General features: G+C 37.7%; 1 protein-coding gene and 1 long non-coding RNA gene across 2 annotated transcripts in view; one reads left to right on the top strand and one right to left on the bottom strand.

The window, feature by feature from the left end:
• The window catches only part of LOC149492582 (vacuolar protein sorting-associated protein 60.2-like), a 44,515-nt gene that overhangs the window by 24,546 nt on the left and 3,736 nt on the right, over positions 1-16,233 (top strand). The gene's annotated exons all lie outside the window — the stretch shown is intronic.
• On the bottom strand, positions 1,826-3,636 carry LOC149492584 (uncharacterized). Its single transcript, XR_016318757.1, has 2 exons — positions 2,808-3,636; positions 1,826-1,996 (listed from the first exon to the last, which is right to left on the bottom strand). It is a non-coding gene; the product is annotated as an uncharacterized LOC149492584 (long non-coding RNA).

Consider the following 16,233-nt stretch of genomic DNA (forward strand, 5'->3'; position numbering starts at 1 on the left):
CAGCTTAGGTTGACCATCCTATAGGTAACTGGCTATTTAAAAACTTTTTAAAATAATTTTCCTTTTCCACTTTTAAAAACATCGGCATGTCACTCACACAAAATCTTGAAATTCTTTTAATAGAAAATTGCATTTACTTTTATTTTAAACCAATCTCAATCGTGTAAAAATATTTTCATGCAGTTTGAAAATCAATACTCATTGTATTTTCTAAAACCTTTTGGTATTTAACAAAAATGAATTGTCTATCTCCACGAGGACAATCCTGAAATCATCTAGTTCCAGTCTATTGTTACATATTTCCTCCTAAATGATCCTCTTAAACCAAGAATATACTAATCTCCATCATTACTATTCCTTTCGCTATTACTGGCCTCTCAAGTAGATTGGTCCACACCTTAAATTTTCCCAAAAGTTATTTTCAGTAGTGATTTATATTTTTATTATTATTTTATCTTTATTTATTTAGTTATTTATTTTATCATCTTTTTTTTTTTTATATGTATATTTCTTACATCTGAATTTTACTTCTTTTCCAATTTGTTTGTAATTATTTATTCTAGTATTCCACAGTAGATAAATTAATTGACCATATTATCATCATCGGCTTTTCTATGATTTAACATCCCCTAGTCTTATCCTAATTCTTTAGCCTTTTGATTCATTTTCATCTTTCTTTTATCCTTCATACTAATTGTTCAGAGGAAGTTTTACCTGCTTCTTTATCATGTTTACATTATTTTATATTGCTATAATTAATTTGACCTATTCGGTTAACATTATGTTCTTCACATTCAAGCACATAATTCATTTAACATTTTCTTTTATATTCTTAAGTTTCGCCTTGAATAATTGAGGATTTCTTGTCTATTATGATTATTTGTCTTAGATCCTCCTTTTCTAACCCTTGATTTAATTTAAATTACCATTTTCACTTTTTAATCCCTAACAGTAACATTTCTAGAATGTAATCTATATCTGAATTGACATTTTCTTTCAGATTCCTATTCTATACGATTTATTAACTTATCAGTATTAATTTCTATAGGCCTAATTTAGTCCTCGGGATAGACAATATGATAAAAATTTAATCAAACATGCAATCATTGTAAATAATTTAAATTTTAAAATCAGATAAATTTTTGACATGCCGACAAAATAATAAAACCAAACAATTAATTGCAACTTCAAAACAATTTCCAATAAGCAAATAATAAAACATGCTTCTCAAATCATAGTTCAAATAAATTTACTTTCTTATTGTCTTTAAAACTCCGACTCCTTTTCTAAATAATTTCAAATAATTTTCGAAGCAGTGTCTCCTGTCGAATCATGGTGTACTGGGTGATCAGGCCATTACACCAATATCCAACTGATCTTCTGCTTCAAAATAAATAGAGGGGATTTAGCAAAACTCAAAGTATTTATTTTATAAACGTCAGTTACCCGGACTCTTTTTATAATTCACTATTATTTCTGTAATTTTAATTCTCGTCCTAAGTTTCATATAGATTTCCTTCCATCCTCATGCACGATGCGTCCATCGGCACTAAAATGGAATTCAATCCCGACTACAGCTCCTTTGTTGGTTACGGCCGATCCCAACATAGGAGTTCTCTATTTAATTTCCTATGTTCCGCAATTGATTCCTAAGGCCCAACTTATGCTCTGATACCAACTTTGTCACGACCCATTTCCGTGGGTCGGACCGGCACTAGGACCTGGGTGGGCTTAAGGCCCCCGAAGCCCGTAGTAAGCCTAACTTATTTAAATCTCACAGTCTATTCATAATTATGGATTCAGGCCCATTAACTTATTATACATATGCATTCAAAATACAATTCATATATTTAATATGGACTTTATTATTTATTTACAACCCAACTGGAATACAATTGCGGAACTCTACCTTTATATTTACATCGTTATTTCTATCCTTAACAGTCTTCTACAATAAGTGTCTCAACTCTACAAGGCTTTTCTTTCTTTCTATTACCTGAAAAAAAAAATAGTAGGCAGGGGTGAGCGCCAAACTCAATGAGTAGGGTTAGATAACCCTCTCACCCCACACAATCACACAGATGCTAAATATTTTTATCTAGTTACCGTTTAATTATATGATCATGCAGTTTGTCACACAAATGGCAGTACAACAGCAATCACAAGTATCATCACCTTCATATAATCACATCACGTGGAAATTAGTCAGTGGCACCACCTGAAACCCCAACGAGCCGTCCTCACACATGGCTCGCCCTCTCATACATGTGCACCGGGGAGCCGATCCCCCATACGGCCAACTGGTCTAATCCTCACTGACCAGTCCTCTCATTGTTTTTCCATTCTCTCTTTTCTTTTCCATACCCACAGGAGGCAACCCGGTGGTCTCCATCCAATCTAGATCATCAAGTGCTCACAACAGGAGGCCACCCTGCGGGCTACAATCAAATCTAGATTATCAGGTGCGCAACAACAAGAAGCCATCCTGTGGTTTTCCATACAATCCATATCATCAGGTGCACACGGGGGAGCCGATCTCCCATTTTCCCGGCCGACGGTCAAATTTCATATCATATCATATTCAGGATCCATATCACAGACCGTCCTCACAAACCCATGGTGGTCCACGTCATCCCAATTCCACACAAACAAGGCATAGTGTATTCACAGCACAAGTAATCAAACAATTTTTAATATCAACAAATGGTGCATCATAATATGGCAATTCAATAAAATAATGCATGATAACATTTAGCCGTGAATGCATGAATGCAGGCGGATGATACTAGTTATCTAACACTACTCACTGTTTTTGTTGTCCTTAAAAGGACTGCCTTTCCTATTGTGCGCTCCCAGCCTTTGTCTTCACAGTCCGAGACTTTATACGTTTCTCAAAATATAAATTTGTCGAATTTTCGCTAGATCGGAGATTTTTACACATGCCAGATCGAAGAGCAGTAGCTGCCAGTGGCCGGATCCGACTGACAGTGCCGGAGAGAGGCGGAGACGGCGCGAAGAAGCTGGACAGGCTCGTTCCTGGTGGTCGGAGGCACACTGGAGCGGCGGCAGGGCGGTGGCGCGACAGATCTGTTGAGGCGCGATGCAGTCCTCTCTAGACTGCTGTCTCCGCTTGGTTCGAGCGGAGGGAGGGGCGGAACGGCAAGCTTGCCGAGGTCGAGCTGTCGCGGGGAGCAGCGGTGGCGCGCGAGGAGGTCCGATCAGCTGGGGGTGTCGCGCGACGCTGCTGCTGTTTTGCCTCGTCAAGAACACAGACGCAGTGAAGGGAAAAGAAGGAAAGAAAAAAAGGAAGAAGAAGAAGAAGAAGAAAAAGAAGAAGAAGAAGAAGGGAGGAGCAGTGGCTGGGGAGGTTGTCGGTGAACTGGAGGCGCAGGACTCAATGAGTGAGGGAGATAAGCGTTGAATATAGAGAGGAGGAAGTTTCTAGATGTTTTGGGTCGAACCGGTTCGATTCGATTCGATTCGGCCCAAATCTTTGGTTTTCAACTGGTTTTCGGCTTTTTCAATCGATTTTCGGTTCGGTTTCTCACAGTATTCGCACTAAAATATTAATATTAATTTCCAAGCTGTCGGTTCATTAAATTTAATTGGATAATGTTTGAAAATAAAAATTCAGGGTATTACAAAAAGTTTCAGAATTTTTAGAAAGTTGCACTTCATGTTAATGTGATGGATCACTGTTCATGATACTATATGAATTTTCAAATTAGGAATATTTTAATCAAGTCAAGTCTTTATTTAGAATAGTTGAATCCTTTGTATTAGGATTTATTATAAAACTTTGTTCTGGTTATATTTAATTCCTTTTTCTATTATGATTTGTAATAAAGATCTTACTTTAGCGGGATTGTGTGCTTATTATAAATTAGGGTTATAATGTTCGGTTTTGAAGTAGATTTCAGATTTTTGAGCAATGATAAAAACTGGTTCTCATTATATCGGCAGAATGTTTTCTCAATTCTGCAGGCAGAAGTTGCAGCCTATTTTGGTATCTGTCCTCTCATTTCAATATTCTCTTGTCAAGTTTAATCTAATTTAGGTGCAGGATTGTTTTGCTATACCACGACTTCAGGAACCAATTGAATTTTTTCAATTTTTTTAAAAATATGCACCTTGATATGAATTATATACAATGCTTATTAGCTTTTGAATTTATATCATGCCAATGTTAATCTAGTAATTTAATTTAATTTATGGAAATGGTTCTTTTCTTTTTCTTTTTTGCAACACACGAGGGAGACTGCATAATCTATCCCTCCCTAAAGCCCTTAATGTAGGAAGTCTTGTACTAAGCTTCTAATCTAATAAACATTCAAATAGAAGTCATCTGTTTATTCCAAGTTTCTTGACAATAAACCTTACAAAGTTTCAATCACATTGGGAAACAATATGATGAAATTTATTATTCTTCTTTGTAAATATATTCTAATCAGACAGTTTTAGGAAAGTATTTTGGAGTATATATTTTTTCTATTATTGAAATTGTTTCAGTTGAGAGGCATTTGTATTATAGTAGATTGTGTTGCATTATAATTAGGAAAACATGTATGTCTTTGTTTATAAATTTTGTATTCTAATTGGAATTCCAACTACTCTGTAGCTAAACACTTTATCATAATTACCACCTCTAACTACCAACAGCTAGCCTTCGACTGTAGCAACGACTGTAATTGTTGTGAGTGCCTCAATAAAGAAGGTACTCACAGCAAGTAATAGGAACATTTTGGCATTCGTCATTGAAAATTCAATACATGCTAGATCAACCATGTTGCATTGGGCTATGGGGTATACACCTTGAAATGTTTTCCTGGTACTGACTAAAGGGGCATGGTTCATCACTCATGGATGTTAAAGTGGAGTGAGTGTATTTGTACATTGGCTGGAACGTGCATAAACATCTGACTGGGAAGTGAACCCTTTATAAAATATCCAATAAATTTTGTGAGGTTTTCTTGGTGTGTATATGTCCATTTTTAATTAAAAATTTATGTAAGTCCTGGAGTAATTAATGGTACCACTTGACTATGTGAATACTCAAATTTTGAGGCTCAAAAAGCCAGTTTTCCCGGCCGCGGTGGTGGCGGCCGCTCTTAGAGGCGGCGGTAGCCGCTGTCGCCGGTGGCGGCAGCCGCCGACGACAGCGGCTGCAGTCGCCTGTGAATACCCAAATTTTGAGGCTCGAATAGCCAATTTTCCCGGACTGCAAACAGTCCGACCGGACCAAAGGCCATTTTGGAAGTTTACCGGAAGTATGCCAATATGGTACTTAAAACGTCCGGGACGTCACGAGGATCACGGAACTGGTCCCAGAATATTTTTTAGAGGTCCGAAACTCCCGAAAAAGCCTCTGGAGCGAGAAAAACGGCACGGGTCAGCGTGCCCGCCCCCATGGGGCAGGCATGCCCGCCATCACGGGCACGCCCGCCCTAAGAGGGCGGTCCAGCCCGCCCTGGAGGGTGGGCATGACCGCCCTCAAAGGGCGGTCTAGCCCGCCCTGGAGGGCGGGCACGTCCGCCCTTGGGGGCGGGCATGATCGCCCTCAAGGGGCAGCACGCCCGCCCTCAAGGGCGGGCAGAACCGCCCTCGGGTCACCTTTTCTCTATAAAATTGGCCCCGGGGCCTCCGTTTTGAGACACTCAGTCTGTGTTGACGGACGCTCCTTCTCCCCTACGCTCCTTGTGATTCTTTTACTGCTTTTTCTGCATTTTTAATTTAGTTTTTATTGCTTTCTTGTTATGATACTTGGTCACTTAAATTAAATTAATTTTAATAAATATTCCCCAAACGAGGAGCTTAATCTGGAGCTAAGAAGTGGCCGACGACTGACCCAGGTAATAATTAAATCCTGTCTATTTAATTTTAGCACTTCATGCATATTTCTCTTCTACTCCTAAATTCTACAACTGCATAAATGCATTCACGTCATGAATTTGGCAACAAATTGCCTACAATTAAATCAACCACATTTTGGCAACAAATTGCCCACGGTTCAATCAATTTTTGGCAAACAAATTGCCTATAAATTAGATTAACCACTTTTTAGCGACAAATCGCTTAAATCAGAAGCTTTGGCAAAATGCCTTAGAATTAATCAATCTTTTGGCTAAAAGCCTTCAAACAATCATTTTGGCGACAATCGCCTAAATCACATCAACTTTTGGCAAAAATTGCCTAAATCCATTCATTTTGGCTAAAAGCCTTAAATCAGTCATTTTGGCGACAAACGCCCAAATCAATCAAACTTTTGGCAACAAATTGCCTAAATCAAGCTTTTGGCTAGAAGCCTTCAAATACCAACTTTTGGCACAAATGCCTTAATCATTTTGGCGACAATCGCCCAACAAAACATCTTTTGGCAATAATAAGCCCAAACATCAATTTTTGGCAAACTAATTGCCTAAATCAATCCTTTTGGCTAAAAGCCATTAAAATCAACATTTTTGGCATCAAATGCCTAAAATCAAACCAATCAATTTTCAGGCAAAATGCCTAAACAAAATGCACAAAGCATACACACACTCATGCATTAAGCATACCCATTCAAAGCCCTTCAAAGAAGGCCTATCGAACTACGTTGACTTTGATCTTCCATTCAAACGGAAGTACGTAGGCACGTTTGGGATTTAACCCCGAGCGGCAAGTCAAAATCACATTTCATTGGTCTAAATCACATTAATCACCCTACAAAGCATTCATTCATAGGTTAGTTCTTCAGCATGACATAGTCTCGGGATCCATCTCGGGTTCGTAGACCATGCCTTAAACATTGGGTTAATTAATCTAGTAATTAGGTTAATTAAAATTGGAGTCAACTTAGGGTTTTTTCCTAGTTTACCCTAAAATAATTAAACAAGGTGGCGACTCACACATCACGTGCATTTCTTCCTTAGTCACATGCATCCATATGCCTATGATATTTGGGGGAGGGGTTCACAGTTTGGCGACTCTGCTGGGGAATTATGAATGTAATCTTTTTGCATAAAGTGGACTACAATTGTTGAATAAACTAACCTGCCCTTCTTTAGGGCATTATTTTACTATGCTTTGTTTTGCAGGGTACCTTGACATAAATCGAGTGCTCTTTCTTTAAGAATACTCGATGAGAGGAAATTTGAACTTAATTGACAAATTTGATTAAGACATTTAAATTTGTTGATTTATTTGCACGATTGAGAATCCTTTTCTCCATTACATAAAAAATGAATTTCAAATGAATTTCTTCTCTCTCTGTTCAAACTTCTGAGTCTGGATAGCAAGTAGCGCTGATCGGCAGGTCTCTTTGATTATGTCGACGGATAGCCAAAGCGTCCTCCCTGTTACCACAAACCACTCCTAATCGTTTTGGGGGTGGCCCATAGGCATGCGTACTGTTGGACCCACGCGAAACTCTTTGTTTCACATGTGGTTAGGTATATCCATGCTCAAGGTTCAAGGGTCCCTTTATAAGCCTATTCTCTATTTGTGTCATAGCCTATAGAACCTATCCTTTAGGACTGTATGCACCCAATGATACGAATCATATCATTAAACGAAGTATGACGTGATGTTGAGCGCATTCATGACATATCATCTCATTAAAAAGAACATTCCATTTCAAAAGCTGGAAAATCGCATTTTGGTCCCTAAGACCTGGAAAATTACATTTTGGTCTTTAGGCCCAAAAATTCTCAATTTGGCCCCGAAGGCCCAAAAATTCTCAATTTGGCCCCTAAGGCCCAAAAAAAATTCTCAATTTGGCCCCGAAGGCCCAAAAAATCTCGATTTGGCCACAGAGGCCTAAAAATTCCCAATTTGGGCCCGAAGGCCCAGAAATTCCCAATTTGGCCCCTAAGGCCCAAAAAGTCTCAATTTGGCCCCGAAGGCCCAGAAATTCCCAATTTGGCCCCCAAGGCCCAAAAAATTTCCAATTTGGCCACAAAGGCCCAGAAGTTCACATTTTGGCCCCTGAGGCCCAAAAAATCTCAATTTGGCCCCGAAGGCCCAGAAATTCCCAATTTGGCCCCTAAGGCCCAAAAAATCTCAATTTGGCCCCGAAGGCCCAAAAAATCTCAATTTGGCCCCGAAGGCTCAAAAATTCACAATTTGGCCCCTAAGGCCCAAAAATTCACAATTTGGCCCCTGAGGCCCAAAAATTCTCAATCTGGCCCCTGAGGCCCAAAAATTCACAATTAGGCCCCGAAGGCCCAAAAATTCCCAATTTGGCCCTGAAGGCCCAAAAAATTCTCAGTTTGGCCCCGAAAGCCCAAAAATTCTCAATTTGGCCCCTAAGGCCCAAAAAAAAAAATTTTTTCTTTGAGAACTTAGGGCCATTCGAAAAGTCGAGGTGTCCTAGCATACCAACACTACCCTACCTCACACTATCTCACATACCCTATGAAAACACCTTATATAGGATAGTCTAATCGTTTTGACTATGTCCTTTCACAGGTACCCCTCCAAAGACCACCTGTACCCGAAACACCAATTGAGCTCTCACCCACAAGTCCAACGACCCCGACTGCACCAATGGCATCACTGTCTGACATCCAAAACCTCATGAACCAATTGGAAGCCAGAATGGAGGCTAGAATGAATGAGGCATTAGCTACCCAGAGAACTGCCCTAATAGCTGAACTAGGTAGTGGTAATGGAAATGGGGCTTCAGCTGGGGGAAATGATCCTGCTACCTCCAATCAGGGACCCGGTGCTGCACCAACGTCCTTAAACCCTGCCCTGGATGACATGCCCTCTGGAACTGCTTCTGAGCTGGAAGCTCAGAAAATGAGAGAGAAGCTGGAATTGTTGGAAAGGTCTATTACTGCCCTTAAGACACACAAGGAAGTGGTGGACATGGACTCCTTGTCCTTGTTCCCTGAAGCAAGACTGCCAACCAAGTTTAAAATGCCCAACATGGATAAGTTTGATGGAACCACTTGTCCCAAAACACACCTAAAAATGTATGTGGGTGCTCTCAACCCATTTGGCCTGAACAGCGAGCTCCTTGCTCAGTTGTTTCAACAATCTTTGACTGGTGCTGCATTAAGATGGTTTGTAAGCTTGGATCGTTCCAAAATGAAGAATTGGGAGGACATATGCAACGCTTTCAACACGCAGTACCATTATAATATCGAAGTGGATGTTACCCGGAGGGAGCTGGAAACCACTAAACAAAAGAACAATGAGCCCTTCTCCTCGTTCCTTTTGAGGTGGAGAGCCAAAGCTGCTCAAATGATCAACCGACCCTCTGAACAGGAACAAGTTGACATAATAATCAAGAATTTACTGCCTGTCTACCAGTCACAGCTTCAGACACAGTACTTGCCTACGTTCCAATCGCTCATTGCGACTGCAACTAAGGTGGAAGTGTAACGCCCCATTTTTTCTGTGTCTGAAATAGTAAGTTACCGGTCTGTGAATAGTATCATCGGTCCGAGAATAAATATTATTTTTGTCCGGAAAAATTACTATGTATGTTTAATATTTTCTTTAATATTTTTGGAGTATGTATACATTATTTTTATGGGTAGAAAGTAAGTAATGAATATTTTTTGGAGAAATTAGAGAATTAGTGAATAGTGAATTATGTTGTTATATTAATTAAAGAAATTAGAGAAATTATTTTTATGGAGTAAATTTGAGATGGTGTTATATTAATTAAGGAAATTAGAGGAATTATTTTTAAGGATTAAATTTAAGAATTTTTATGGAGATAAATAATATTTTGAAGGAATTTAATTTGGAGAATATTTGTAGCCATTAGATTGAATTACATTGCTCAATCCTAGCCATCCAATTTTGGTGAAAGGACCAAATTACCCTTTAGTCAACTCCATTATTTGAGCAACATGTTTTCTTCCTCTTCCTATCCATCTAACGTGAACTTCTTTCTTCTTCTCCTCCATTTTAACTTGAGCCTCTCTTTCTCTTCTCTTTGTTTTCTTCACTTATACTCACTAAATCCACCAATTTGACACCATTCAACTTGATCTAATTAATCAATCTTTGAGATTAAAGCTTGAGAAATGATATTTGGTGAATAATTTCAAGTAATTTGGAGGACAAAGGGTGGATAACTTCCTACCAAAGACAAGGGAAAACTAAGGCATCAAGAGTCTTATTTAAGCTTGTTAGAGCTTATGTTTAAGGTAAGTGTTCATAAATCCTCTTACCTTGTTTAAATTTTTGATTTTGTGAAGTTTATACTATTTTGTGAAAATTGGAAATTTTATATGAAATAATTTGATTATTGAATTTTGGTGGTATACATGTGTTCTTGGGAGATTTCTAAGCATGCTTATATGTTGAATTGATGAGGAAAACATTTTCTTCTTCATCCTCCAAGAGTGGCAGAACCTATTGATGAATAAGACCTTAAGTTTTCTTGTTATTCTTTGAGGATTTGTGATCTTAAGATGATATTTGATGAGTATTGAGTATGTGGTAGAAATCTCTACCTTGTATATGATTTAAGTAAGCTGAAATTAGGACAAAGTGTTATTGGGTGTGATTAAGGACTATTTTTCGATCCTTTTGATTTTCCATTGGTGTCTAAGTCCTTCATGAAAGTTTTAGGTCTACTTCTTAGCTTTCCAACCCATCCTCTTGTGTCCAATTTGGATATATATAGCTCAACTTATGGCTAAAACACCTAAACTAACTCTGTTATGACGGGCCACATGCATTACTGAATTGAGTGCCCATTTTGACCACTATAATGGTAATATTATGTTCTGAGTTCTTCATAACAGTTGTTTCCCTGTGTCTTGAGACTTCTCTGGTTTTGGATTGGTTTGATTTGAGTGTTTGGATAAGTAGGAATTTGATAAACATTGAAATTAGTTCGGCTGAATCAGGTCTAGACTGTTGGTCTATGTTCCTAGCTTTTGTTTGCCATCTTAAAGATTAATCTGGGCTATGGTCCCTTCATAACATTTGTAGTATTTTGTCTTCGCTTTCTAATGAATCAAACATCACTCAATTTGGAGACACAGAACTTAAGTTATGTCTTAAAAACCCAGCAAAGGTCAAGATTATATTAATGCTGGAAATTTTCTATGTCTTAAATCATAGGTTTATTTGGATAAAAGTATGTATAAATCATGTGTGATGAAGTTCTCTTGATTATTTGTGTGGTTTAGCATTTACTTGACAATAAGTTTGACAAGTGTTGTAGTGGATATGTTGAAATGGATATAAATTGAAAAAGTGTGGAATTGGTTTAGATAATGCATGATGAGGGTTGAAATTGATACTTTTGTGCATAAGAGTTGTGTTAGCATGCTTGATTGGAGAAGGAAATTCCTCCCCTTGGTACCACCTTAGTGTAGTAAAGCTTACTTAATTATTTTATATATATGATATAAATATGATTATTTGATAACTTTTATATATTTAGAGTTTTAACAAAGAAATGGGTATTTAAGGTGCATGTGCTTTGAATTTTGAATAAGAAAGTTTTAAAAGAAAAGGAATTTATGATAAATTTCCTATATTGAGTAATTATGTTTAAGTATATGAGTTACTTAAGTTCTAAAGTAAGCTTACATGTATGATTTCATATGATAAGAAATTGTCTATGTTAAGTAATTATGTTTAAGTATGATTCTAAAGTAAGCTTGCATTATGAATTTAAGAAGACTAAATTACTAGTATATGTGCTATTTGTTTTGCTATAAATGGAAATGTATGTTGAATTTTAATGCATTTATGATTGTAAAAAATTTTATGAAATTTGTTTTAAAGTAAGTTGCTATCGCAACTTGGTAAGTATGTGAGTTATGAGCACCACTGAGTTTTATACTCAGCGCGTCGATTTTTATCACGCGTAGGTTGAAGATGTTGTTGCTACTTGAAGATTAGAAGAATAGTATCAAAGCAAAAGTGACTAATTTGGGAGTAGTCGATTGAGATTTATATAATGAAGAATTATGGCATGTATAATTGTTACATTTCCAGATATTATGTTATTTGAAATATAATTGAAGTATGTAATTATAAAGTATTTTGATGTATATATTTGGAGAGAAGAATAAGATTTATTAAATGATTGAATATGAAATATTTGAAGTCAGTTGATATGATTAGTTCATTAAGACTTGATAGATATAATGAATGCAATTAATTGATGGATCTAAAATACTATTGAGGATTTATTCAATTATGAAAATATAAAAGTGTTGTTATATTATAAAGATTATTTGGAGATGTTGGAAGTTTAGAGTTTAATTGGGAGTATTTTGGATTCACATGTTTGGCGAGCTCAGTTTTTAAAGGGATATTCTTACAATATTTCTGTAGGAATTTTCCCAATGTATATAAAAAAAAATGCAAGGAAAATGAAATGAAATCGCTATTATAAAAAGAAAAAAAAATTTACTCGCTAAACTTGTGAATACTCAGTTACTTCTAATTCATAATTTTAGTTTTATGATTTATATGTTAAGTTAAGACGGTGTCTCCGGCACCGAATGTGGCATCCGCCGTCGGGTCTCTCGGGACTGGGTGGCGGGTGTTACAGGAAGACTTAATCCAGTTGGGTCAACTCAAAGTAGACTCATACAAGAAGCAAAATCATGCTGGGTCCAGTGAGACAAATGAAATAGCCAGTATAATCCCCACGAATCCTTTACGTGTTGGGAATTTGGGAAACAATCAGCCAAGGAGGCAATATACTGATCTCGGCATGCCAATCCTTTTGGTGTTCCGAGAAGCAGTGAAAGCAAATGTACTGAAGCCCTTAGAAGCAAGGCCATTACCAAACCCCCTGCCCCGGAATTTCAAAGCCGATCAATACTGTGAGTACCATCAAGGACATGGGCATAAGACCGAATTATGCTGGACTTTGAAAAACCGTCTACAAGACCTGGTTGACAATGGGTCCATCATCCCCAAGAGCAAGCTGAACATCAACCGATCCCTTGCCTAACCATGGGATTAATGCAAAAAAAAAAATTGCTGAACAAGAATCATTCGATCTTTTCGAACTTTTCTTAGAAATGAATGAAGTTTGTGTCTGAAAAGGTTGAGATAAAGCCTCCAAAAGAACAAAGGAATTGTTCAAGACCAACAACAACATGTCTGATCGATTGAAGCATCGAGAAGAACAAAGTCACTACAGTCGATCCAATCCTAGTCCATCACAGTCCACCTAGAGTCTATCTTTTAGGGTCTAGTTTTTTTTTTCTTTTTTTTTCATTTTCATTTCCATTCAAGTTTTCATTTGTAAATCTAAGTGTCTTTTGTACACAAATTTTGTCTTATCAATAAAAAGGGATCAGTTTACGTTCCAATTATGTTTACACTCTTTCCCTATCCTTTCTTGTGAAAGCAAAAAAAATCGAAAAGAATAATAAAAAAAATCAAAAAAAAATGATGAAAAAAAAAAGATAATAAAAATTGGCAAAGAAAAATGCATTCATTTGCTCTGCATCAATCAAAGCTGGGGGCATCCTAAGAAGCACCTTCAAAGGGGAAGTTTTGAAGGGTAATCATGGAAAAGATCCAGCAAAGGGTATGCAAGACTTCAAACAGTACCAAGGCAAAGCCGATTGAAGGGGTTAGGGCCAGAATGGTTTCTCCGAGAACCCAGGAATGGAAGATGCTCCGACAGAGAGGTGTCTGAATTTCGAGCTTAAAAGCGACAGAATAAAGAAGTTATGTTTGGAATTGGGTTGGGTCTGCACGAAGTTGCAATGCTATCCATACACTACTCAAGTCATCTCAGAATCAAGTTGCCTCGAAATTCTTTATGGAGAGGCTGCTTCCAAAGAAGCAAAAGAAAAAAATGGGTCAAAAGGAACTTTTACACAAAAGAAAAAAAAATCAAGGACAAAGCTACAGGAAATCAAGTTGTCAAAAACGGGTCAACTGCAAGCTCTCCGTTAAATTCAAGCCCATCAAGGGTAGATGACAAGTCATTTCAGCCATAAGGACAAAGACCAAGCGGCTGCTTACATTTTGAAAAAGCAAGTTAAAAGAAGCAGTCATTTCCACAAATTGGATGACAACAAACACCTTGAAAATCAAATGCCAAGCATAGCACAAGTACAAGTGTCCTTATAAACAAGGATCATTTCTCAAAATAAGGAAAAGGAAGAGTCTCCTCAAAATTCCTTATGGAGAGGAGAACCATTGAGGAAATAAGTTTCAAATTCAGAGGAAGATAAAGTTCAAGAAAATGGATCAAATTAACCTCAAGAATTCAAACATGGCGAAGCCACAAACTCAAAGCATAAAAGCTTCTTCAACACTCAAGCCACTCAAGTTACCACCACAATGTGGGTATTCAAAACTCTTTGTGATGAATACAAGTCATATTTCAGTCAACCAGTGGTAAAACCACTACAACAACAAAGTCAGATTCACCTAGGGACATCACTATCATACGAGCTCGAGTCAATAAGTTGATTCAACATCATCAAAGTCGGGAATGAATCCCGTAAAGACATCAAGTTGGGAAGGAATCCCGCAAAGACATCAAGTCGGGAAGGAATCCCGCAAAGACATCAAGCCGGGAAGGAATCCCGCGAAGAAATCAAGCCAGAAATGAATTCTGCATCAACATCAAGTCGAGAAGGAATCCCGCAAAGACATCAAGCCAGGAAGGAATCCCGCAAAGACATCAAGCCGGGAAGAAATTCTGCGAAGAAATCACGTCAGAAATGAATTCTGTATTAATATCAAGTTGGGAAAGAATCCCGAAGAAATCAAATCGGAAATGAATTCCACAATCAGCATTAAGTCGGAATTGACTTTTGCCCCAACAGCAAGTCGAAAATAAAATCTGCACCAAGTCGGAAAGGAATTCCGCACCAACATCAAGTCGGAGATGAATTCCGCACCAGCCGAGCACGAAGTTCGCATCCCGGAAGGAACTACGAAAGACCTGATTCTCCCCATCCCCCGAAGAGTTCTTGGAGATACGTAGGCAGCCGTAAAGGCACGGTCACAAACATGAGTTTGCATTTTTTCTTTGCCAAAATAAAAAATAAATAAATAAAAAAAGAGAAGAAAAGAAAAATAAAAGCTGGAGTTGAAGACCCGAAAGGGCGGCTTCAGGCAAGAATTGAGCCCGCTAGGCTGAAAACCCGAAAGGGCGGTCTAGGCAAAAGTTAGGGCAAAGAGCCTGCTAGAGTCGAAAACCTGTAAGGGCGGCTACTAGGCAAAAGTTAAGGCAAAAAAATAAAAATAAAAATAAATAAATAAAATAAAAATAAATAAATAAAATAAAAATAAATAAAAAAAAAAAAAACAAAAGGTGCTTTTATGAATTCTTTTAGAGAGTCCATTTTTTGTAGGATAAACAGCAAAGTATGTCCTTAAAAAAAAATCCCTTTCAAAGGTCTTCTCGGGTGTTCCTTCGAGTCAAAATTCACTACAAGAAAAATTTGAGTCTCTAAATCGAGTCTTTAAAATCAAGTCTCCATCACCAGTGGTCATTCCACAACGAGTCACAAAAATCGAGTTATTCCTCGAAAGCGTCATTCTTTGAGTCATTCCTCGAAAAAAAAAGAGAGAGAGGAAAATGTCAATTCAATCCCCGGGGTTTCCAAAAGACCCTAAAAAATGTCAAACATAATCGTTGAGAGGTAATCCTTTAATACCTCGTCTCCACTTGGGCCATCGTTTCTTCGATCCTTTCAGACGAGCGATGTCATCCACATTGTCCGTTTCCTCGAGTCATATAAGTGGCTTTGTTCTCTTTGATTCCTCAATCGATTGGACAACTACAACACCAATGTTGTGAAGTATTCCATGGTCAGCACCATTCTGGGGGCAAGAAGTGATAAGAACCTTCACCATTCTCCCATCGCAGAAGCAATCACGTCTTTCATTAAGAAGAAATTCTATTTCAGCTAATAAGGGCGTCAATTCTCTCAAGCAGGGGGCAAAATCCTCCAAGTCGGATTTAGGGGCAAGTGTTATAAAAAAAAAACATACACAACCCAAGGTGGAACTCAACCATCGTCAATCTCTTTTACACAAACCCAGGATAGAACCCGATTAATGGTTAACCTTTTGTTTTACATAAAACCTAGGGTGAAACCCTAACCAATAACCAACCATTTTTCACCCAAAACCAAGCCATTTGATCATTTCGAATTTAGGTGGACCCTTGGTTCTCAAAGAAAAAATAAAAATAAAACAAATCTCTTTTCAAGCCCTCATTAAGAGGCAAAATCTCTTTTCAAGCCCTCATTAAGAGGCAAAATCTCTTTTCAAGTCCTCTAAGAGGCA

Source organism: Jatropha curcas, chromosome 11 (assembly GCF_041381405.1).
Source record: "Jatropha curcas cultivar XTBG-Jc1 chromosome 11, XTBG_Jcur_1.0, whole genome shotgun sequence".
NCBI lineage: Eukaryota > Viridiplantae > Streptophyta > Magnoliopsida > Malpighiales > Euphorbiaceae > Jatropha > Jatropha curcas.